This window comes from Eutrigla gurnardus (assembly GCF_963514095.1).
Source record: "Eutrigla gurnardus genome assembly, chromosome: 2".
In the NCBI taxonomy this organism is placed as follows: domain Eukaryota; kingdom Metazoa; phylum Chordata; class Actinopteri; order Perciformes; family Triglidae; genus Eutrigla; species Eutrigla gurnardus.
The window spans coordinates 27,389,887-27,398,096 of record NC_139916.1 but is presented as its reverse complement, the minus strand read 5'-3'; positions in this window follow the sequence as shown (position 1 = coordinate 27,398,096).

Below are 8,210 nucleotides of genomic sequence, written 5' to 3'. Positions count from 1 at the left end.
TGGGAAAACTCAAAGCGGAAAACAACTATGACCTCCTGAACGCTGTTTGCAAATCAAGCTGTTTTTTTATGTTATGGTCATTTGTTAGCAGGTGTAAACACTGGAACAAGCTCAGCTCAAGTTCTGGAGCTGTCCAAGGACATCGCTGCCTTAATTACTTTTTTTCAAATGGTTGAAGAGCTGCTCAAGCTGCTCATGTGCATGTTTCACTACTCTTCACTAACAGTTTCAAAGAGCTGGTGCAGTTGTTTATGAGCACTAGCGAAGACTGCAACCAATATGTCAGATTAACAAGACGCTTTTACCTCACTGATACAGAAACACGTATGACTGGGCTGGTACCTGGCATCTGTGTAGTTTCATTCAAAAATATATAGCAGGCCACATCCTCACTTCTGAATGGAGTCTGGATTGATGGGTGCTAGCCTATGCTAACATTGTAGCTGCTCCATCAACACTACAAATAAGTCATTGAGACATAAATACAACAGTGACCTTGTTGTTTGGACCACAGACAGTCTCTGGTTTCTCCACATAGTCTGGTGTTGGGGATGTAGCAGGAGCAGATTTGGTTATCAACAGCTAATTATTAATGTCAATATGATTAGCTATGATTATCAATATTAATAATTATATTTAATATATTATTATGATATAATTATGAATATATGGGGCACCACCCTGGGATCAGGGAAAAGATAACCTAAAACTGTATTCAGTCTCAATATAAAGGTTTTACACTCACATGCCAATCATCGTGATCATTGGCATAGAAACATAAAAACAATCGAACAAATAGAATCGCACGGCTTGGCGATTTAGTCAGCTGACTTCAGACAGGAGCGGGGCGTAGAAGTTGTCCTTCCGGCTGGTCGCTGAAATAAAGAAACCGTTTGTGTTTCCTCTTCTGCAGGTAAACAAAGAATCGCGCATGCAGCGATCTTCTCAGGATCTGTAATCATAAAAAAAAAGAAAAAGGCGAGTCGCGGAAAACGGGGGGAAACAGTCTGTCGCTCGTCCAGCGAGTCTGGGAAAAGACTGTGGCCTAAGACAAAGGGAACGCTGTAGACGTTATAAGTTGGTCTCCTGTTGCAGCGGTGTGCTGCTGTGGAGGAGTCGACCTCCTGTTGCAACGTGGTGTTGCGATGGAAGAGCTCACCTGCTCCTGTTGCAACGTCGTGTCGCGATGGAAGAGAAAGTTTTTAAGGCGGCGCCGGTTTATATAGCTCACGGCTGCTCCCGGGGACCCCCTGGGGTACCTGTGGTTGTCAGCCAATAGGGCACCAATTGTGTGACGTTGCACTTCGCACCTAGGTGCGAGTTGAAACCAAAATGGCGGTTCTAGTTCTTTATCTCCTTTGTTCCTTTGTCCTGACCGCATGTGAAGGCTCCTGTACCAACCATATTTGTTATCGTCCTCAGGCTCCTTCAATTCAATTTTCTTTCTACAGGCCAAAATCCCAAATTTGCCTTAGAGGGCTTTATAATATATATAGCACACATCATCCTCTGTCGCGGGACCCTCCATCAGATAAGGAAAAACTCAACATGAGAAAACAAGACTAGCTGAAACCTTGTATCTGAGAAGCAGAGAAGCTAAACCTCAACCTCAATGATTATTTTGTGAAACACCACACAAAATAAAATCCTTGGGCCCTAGTTTCGTACACCAGGCGCAGTCGGGGCTCAGTGCACCTGCGCCACGCCGACGGGGTGTGTCCGCCGGGAGTTTTGTGCATGGCACAGTCTAGCGCAGGCACTCCTCCCGTCACTCCTACCCCCGCAAGTGGGAAAGAGGGAGGAGAAGAAGGCTGGAGTGGGAGACGAGGAGGAGACGAGGCGTGGAGTGGGATTAACACAGCCGATTCAGATCTTCACCAATCAAATGAGCTCTCCTCACCTTTAATGTGCCAAGGCGAGGTGCAGTGCAAGTTTCGTCACTTGACAACCCAATGACAGAAGCAGTGCCGCCGCTTCTACCACGCACATCACGTGCTGTGCGTGCGTATAGTCATAATAATTATAATGCCGATAGTATATCACTATAGAAATTGTAGGCATATTTTATGCTGATGACAGCAGCAGCAGCAGTGCCAGACGGCCAAACTTTTCCCAGGATGAAACTGATATTTTGGTCCGAGAGGTCCAAGTTTCAGCTGTGTTAATTCAGTCAGGCTGAGTTTCCGTTACGCGTGCCATCCGCCTTTGATCTGACGTCAGATGTGACGGGACAATCTATATAGATATAAATTCACGTGTTGATGCAATTAGTTGCATTAAATAGTGTTTGTTGTGATTATTTATTGCATTTTAATGTGCCTGGAACTGTAGAAACCTGCCTGTGAGGTCTTGGTGACGTGTGCGCGCTGTCAGCCAAACTGCCACTCCGCCAGCTGTGATTCGCCTTTGCGCCAAGAGTAGACCAGGTTGGAGCTGGCGGGCTTTTGGCGCAGTCTCGGCGTGGTTTTTTGGCACAAAACTTCCACTGCGCAAAGCTGAATCTGTGACGCCTCCCCCTGCTGCGCTGCCACACCCATCTCAGCGCAGGCGATCCACCAAACTGCCAAACTGACCGTGCGCAAGGCTGCGCTGGTCGAAACTTGCATTGCGCCACCCTGTGCTGCACCACGAAACTAGGGCCCCTTGACTCAAACAGTGTCTAGAACCTGCAGCCTGTCAATCAGTCACCAGGGCAACACTGTTCTTGATGATAAGGACGTGATTCGCTTCCTGTCGTTGTTATTGTGGTGTTAGCTCTGTACGTCATACTGTGATATTTCCCCATTAATACAATTCACAAATTCTGATTTCATACTACGCTGTCGGACATACTAATAAATGTCACACAACCAAGACAGTTATCACAGTAAACAGCCCAGTTATCTCCAACAACATATCCAATTAATTACCGACAGATGTTGATGAAGTTTGCGATGCTTCAGTTTTGCTGTGTATTAGGGGGAATCTCACGACGTGAAAGCACACAGCGGCATTGTTATTATAAAAGTACCGGTCCGGTTCCGCTCCGGTCCCCCTCACACCACGAGCCTGAAGCCCAAGCCCGACCCAGAATCCCACTGTGTCCTAAACAGTCATCAACTGTATGTTCAGTCATAAAACAGCTTGATAGCGTTGGGAGATCCCACTGAGCGATAATGAGAGGGACTGCCTATCGATTAAAGTCTACGTCTTGTCCACATTGCCGACCCGTGTATGTGCCCGTGCATCTTTAAAGATTTCATACATAATATGTTTTATTGCTTTCAAGAAGTAATTCCTTTGTAAGATGTTATTGAAAAAAAATCCAATGTTACATTAACTTGATATTGGTATGAAAAATATTTTAATAGATAATTCATGTTTTGTGCTGAATTAGGATGTTATGGTATTAATCTGAAAGGTAAAACCATCTCATTTTACTCAATGGCCTTTTTGCCCTGTCATGTGGCCTTGGCCTTGGACTGCCATCCAACGATTCAGCCAGACTTTTTTTTGGTCCATGTCTAAAAATAAATACATTGACATGTGATTTTGTTGTTCTGGGTTTTTTTTGCCAGTGCCATACAGCCACAATGCTTGGGGATATGTGGTATTTTACATATTTGAAAAGAAACTATTGTACTGTCACTTTCATAGAATTGGCTTCTTTATTTTATAAAATATCTACAACAAATATTAACCGTAGAATCAAATCGTATCGTTCTTACACTGTATGGAATTGATTCAAATCGAATCGGTCTGTAATAAAAGGATATCGTTTTTGAATCGAATCGTAACCTGTGTATCTAGATGCATATCGAACCGTTTATCACAGAGAGATGTGCAACCCTATTACTTACTTACTCACTCACTCACTCACTCACTCAGCCACAGAGCCACGTATAGGGCTCATCCTCTGGTCCAGCCAAAAAGAAGAAACTTGAGGGAGAGACACTGAGGAGGGATACCTACCAGGATGGACAGAAGTGCAATAGTTATCAGAATAAACAACATAATAATTACAGCATAGTCAGACCATTTGACAGAAAAATACATGTAATCAGAATAGTATTAATAGTAATGGCAGAAATTGTAGAAAATTATTACAACTAATTAAAGTTAAAGGGATAGTTCGGAATTTTGGACATAAGACCTATTTTCCAACTCAGCCGGTGTGTTCGAGACGTCTGGAGACGTTTTCAAGACATTTCATTCAGTTCTTCTAGTTGCCGAGTTCACTTGTGCTATGGCTAGCGCAAGTCAATCGTTCTAGTTAGCATGGCATTAAAAACACTCCCACTCCACAGTGCATCCGAGGCAAATCAATTAAAACACTAGACTGTCGATGTACATATCTGTGTTGATAGAATAATATTTGAAACAAAACTAACCTCGCATCGCATGAATCATCCATTTTTTGAGGGACTAGTTTCTCAGCAGTAGCGGAATTTTCGGTCTCCACAGACGCTCGTTCACGTTCTGCCCTTTGAGCATCCCTCTCGCGCAATTCTTCCTCTGTATATTCAGGCTCGTACAGGTACGGTTGGGTTTGGGTGAAAAGAAACTCCTCATCAGAGCCTTCAAAAGTTTCAGTATATTCTCCAAAAGTGTCCATTTCTGTGAGATTGAAGAAACTAGCACTGCAGGCTACTCTGCGTCTGTAGCAATGACAGCAGGTAAACAAACTATTATAGAACCGGTAACTTATAAGTGCTAGGTGATATCACTCCACCGCTGCCATAGCCTACTAGGAAGTATCACACACTGCTGCTGCTGCTGAGACATAAATCCTTAAAAATGCAAGGTGGGTTTTATTTCAAACATTCTATCAACACAGATATGTACATCGATAGTCTGCCATTACAATGGATTTGCCTGGGGTGCACTGTGGAGTTGGTATGAGTGTTTTTAATGCCATGCTAACTAGAACCATTGACTTGCGCTAGCCATAGCACAAGCGAACTCTGCAACTAGAAGAACTGAATGAAATTTCTTGAAAACGTCTCCAGACGTCTCGAACACACCGGCTGAGTTGGAAAATAGGTCTTATGTCCAAAATTCCGAACTATCCCTTTAACAGCAGCAGTGGATATAATGGAATGATAATAATGAAGCAGAATTATAGCATAGTAATAATAGAAATATTAGAGTGTTTCTGTTCATCTTCGATCTCCATGTACTGATGACCAAACGAGATACATGTTAATTATTGATCGCTCTCTTATATAAATAAAGCACATTCCTCCAAGCGTGAGCTATTCCTCTCTCCCCAGGACATGAATGTCAAAGGACATGTAGATCACCTGGACAATGATGCTGTGTGCATATCAATCCATTGTGCACAAAGTTAGCTAACGTTATCTCTCCTTTGTAGTCAAGAGCTGAAGAACATTGAAGATAACCATTAAGAAGCCTGGTTATTAGTAAATATTGCTACATGTCTGATAACACATTGTAGAACAAATAAATGATTAATGTTTCTATTGATAAGTTATACAACTCACATTTGCGTATGTTGGGTGTGACACTGACTATCTATCTGACGTGGTTGTGTGTATTTTCCACAGGTGTTTCGTAATGACACCCTGAAGGTTCCTTTCAGACTGAAGAGAAGTCTTATAAATCTTATATGATATCTCGTATCACCGACTGCTGCAGAAGCAGTTCACCTGCCCCATAAACACTTATCTAATCTGCAGCAGTGCTCCAAGTTCATGTTTCCTTTTTGATGTCTGAATGGTGATGATCAAGTCAGAAACTACTGATTAAACACTGTGCAAACGGCGTCTTATTGATAATTCAATCATTAATATATGAATTAGAATTTATAAACATACATGACGGTGTTGCCTGCTTAAACACTGTAGTTCTCAGGGTAAAGACATCCCAACAGTCTAAGCTGACATGAAGCCTCATCTTTGAAGAACAAAGTTCTCTTTTTGAAATTAAGAGAACTCTATGCTGACATGACTGGATGATGCATTTGTTTTGGCCAGTTCCCCACTGGCATTGGGTTTTGGTGCTGGGCTGATATTATAAGTCTCTCGCGTGGCCACTGTAAATTATTTTATTGGTCAAAGTGCAAAATTCCAGATCACATGGAATGAAAAGCTCAAAGTTCAGTTGATTCATTCATCAAAGCATACCGTTGCATCAGCAGCAGCCAAGACTGTTGGGCTGTACTTTTACATTTACATTTACATTTAGGTCATTTAGCAGACGCTTTTGTCCAAAGCGACTTACAATAAGTACATTTGTCAAAAGAGTGGATATATCTCTATAAAACATACCACAACAGCACCCCCAACATAGATAAGCAGAATGAGAAGGATTTACATCACCATCAAATGGTATTGTAGACGTAAAGCAAGCGCCGTCTTTTGATTCCTTCTAACCAGTTTTGTTTTTGTATTTTTGAATTGAATATAAATTGATTCTTTGGTTTTCAAATCTTTTAGCTGAATTTGTCCAAGAATCGCTGATCCTGGGTGGACATCAGATGCAATAGGATCATAACCACTGGGACATTTTAGATACATATGTGGACATCCACCTGCTGAGTGTCAGAGCTGTGTGCCAATGATATCCTTTCATTGGTCCACTGTGATGGTGATTTAACGCCCTTACTAGTTGAATGACCCTCGTGAAAAAAAGAAAAGAAAACCAAAGAAATGTCTCATGTGCTCTCTATTATACATCAAACACTTACTTACACTCATCTTTTCACTTTAAAGGTCCCATATTATGAAAAACAGGTTTTCTCTGGCCTCTACACCTATAAACTGGTCCTCCCTGAACCTGTCAACTCCCAGAATGAGGAGAACAAGCGACTCCTGCATGGTCTCTGCAGCCCCCCCACTGGTACAACGGCGCTCCTACAGGCTGTTCAGATTCAGCTCCCGTCGTTACGTAATGTCTTCACTGCTTCCTCCGGTCAGACGGAACCCGGGGACGTGTGTCCGACAGCGCGGTGGATGACAGTCTAGGTCTGGTCTCTTGCGTTTCATTTTTACTAAAATAAACATCTTAGACCAGCTTAGTCTGGTTAATGGTTTTAGCTGTTTTAACAAGCTGGTTGAAGCTGGTCTTAGCTGGTGGGTTTAGATGGTTTTAGCTGGTAAAACTGGCTGGTTGATGGTTTTAGCTGGTCTTAGTGGTTTTAGCTGGTTGATGGTTTTAGATGGTTGCTGGTAGAATAGGGTGGTGGACAGTGTTGTGCATGAACGAGTTCAAAAGAACGCGTTCATTTTTCTGTGAACTTTGAACTGAACGCAACACATTTGTAAATAAAGAACTTGAACGTGAATTAGTTCAGATTGTGTGAAATGAACGACGAACGTCAATGTTGCGGTCCAATTAAACGTTACAGATTTTTTTTCTTCTCCTGATGTGTCGAGTGACGCGACCTGCTCACACTTTAGAAACAGCATAGCATCTCTTCTAGAAGTTCAGCAAATCACTCTGATTTCTTCACAGAGTTTGTCTGCGCGCACGCCGGGCTTGCGCAGCGCTCCTCTCTACATCTCGGGTCGAATCGGCCGCCGAAGCAGCGAGCCCACGACAATCGTGCGTGATCTGCTGCCCCCCAGTTCAGACCAGACACGTATTTCTCCGTGACTCATTCAGAGCTATTTTTTCCATCATGGGCAAGTAAATAACATCGTAAAATAAATACGCCATGTAACTTCTGTAACCAAGAAGTGTGTACACTTCTTTTATTTATCCAGACAGTAGTGTAGATATAACGTATGTGTGTGTGTCTGTCTGTGTGTGTGTGTGTGTTTGTTTGTTTGTTTTCATGTCTACTCTGTTTAGATACACAAATATGATCGCATTTGTCAATCGCGAAAATTGCTTTTATTTTGAAAATTGACTGGATTGTCTTGTGTTTCTTTGTGTGACTTCCTGCCGCGCACAATATACTGTAGACCAGACACCGGAAAAAAAATTAACTGAACTGAAATGGTGAACTATGAACATGAACAGTTCACTTTGAACATGTGTGAACTGGTGGTGGACGGTTTTAGCTGGTTCAATAGGCTGGTTTGTGGTTTTAGCTGGTCTTAGTGGTTATAGCTGGTTGATGGTTTTAGATGGTCTTAGCGGGTGGTGGATGGTTTTAGCTGGTTCAGTAGGCTGGTTGATGGTTTTAGCTGGTCTTAGTGGTTTTAGTTGGTTGATGGTCTTAGCTGGTAGAATAGGGTGGTGGATGGTTTAAGCTGGTTCAATAG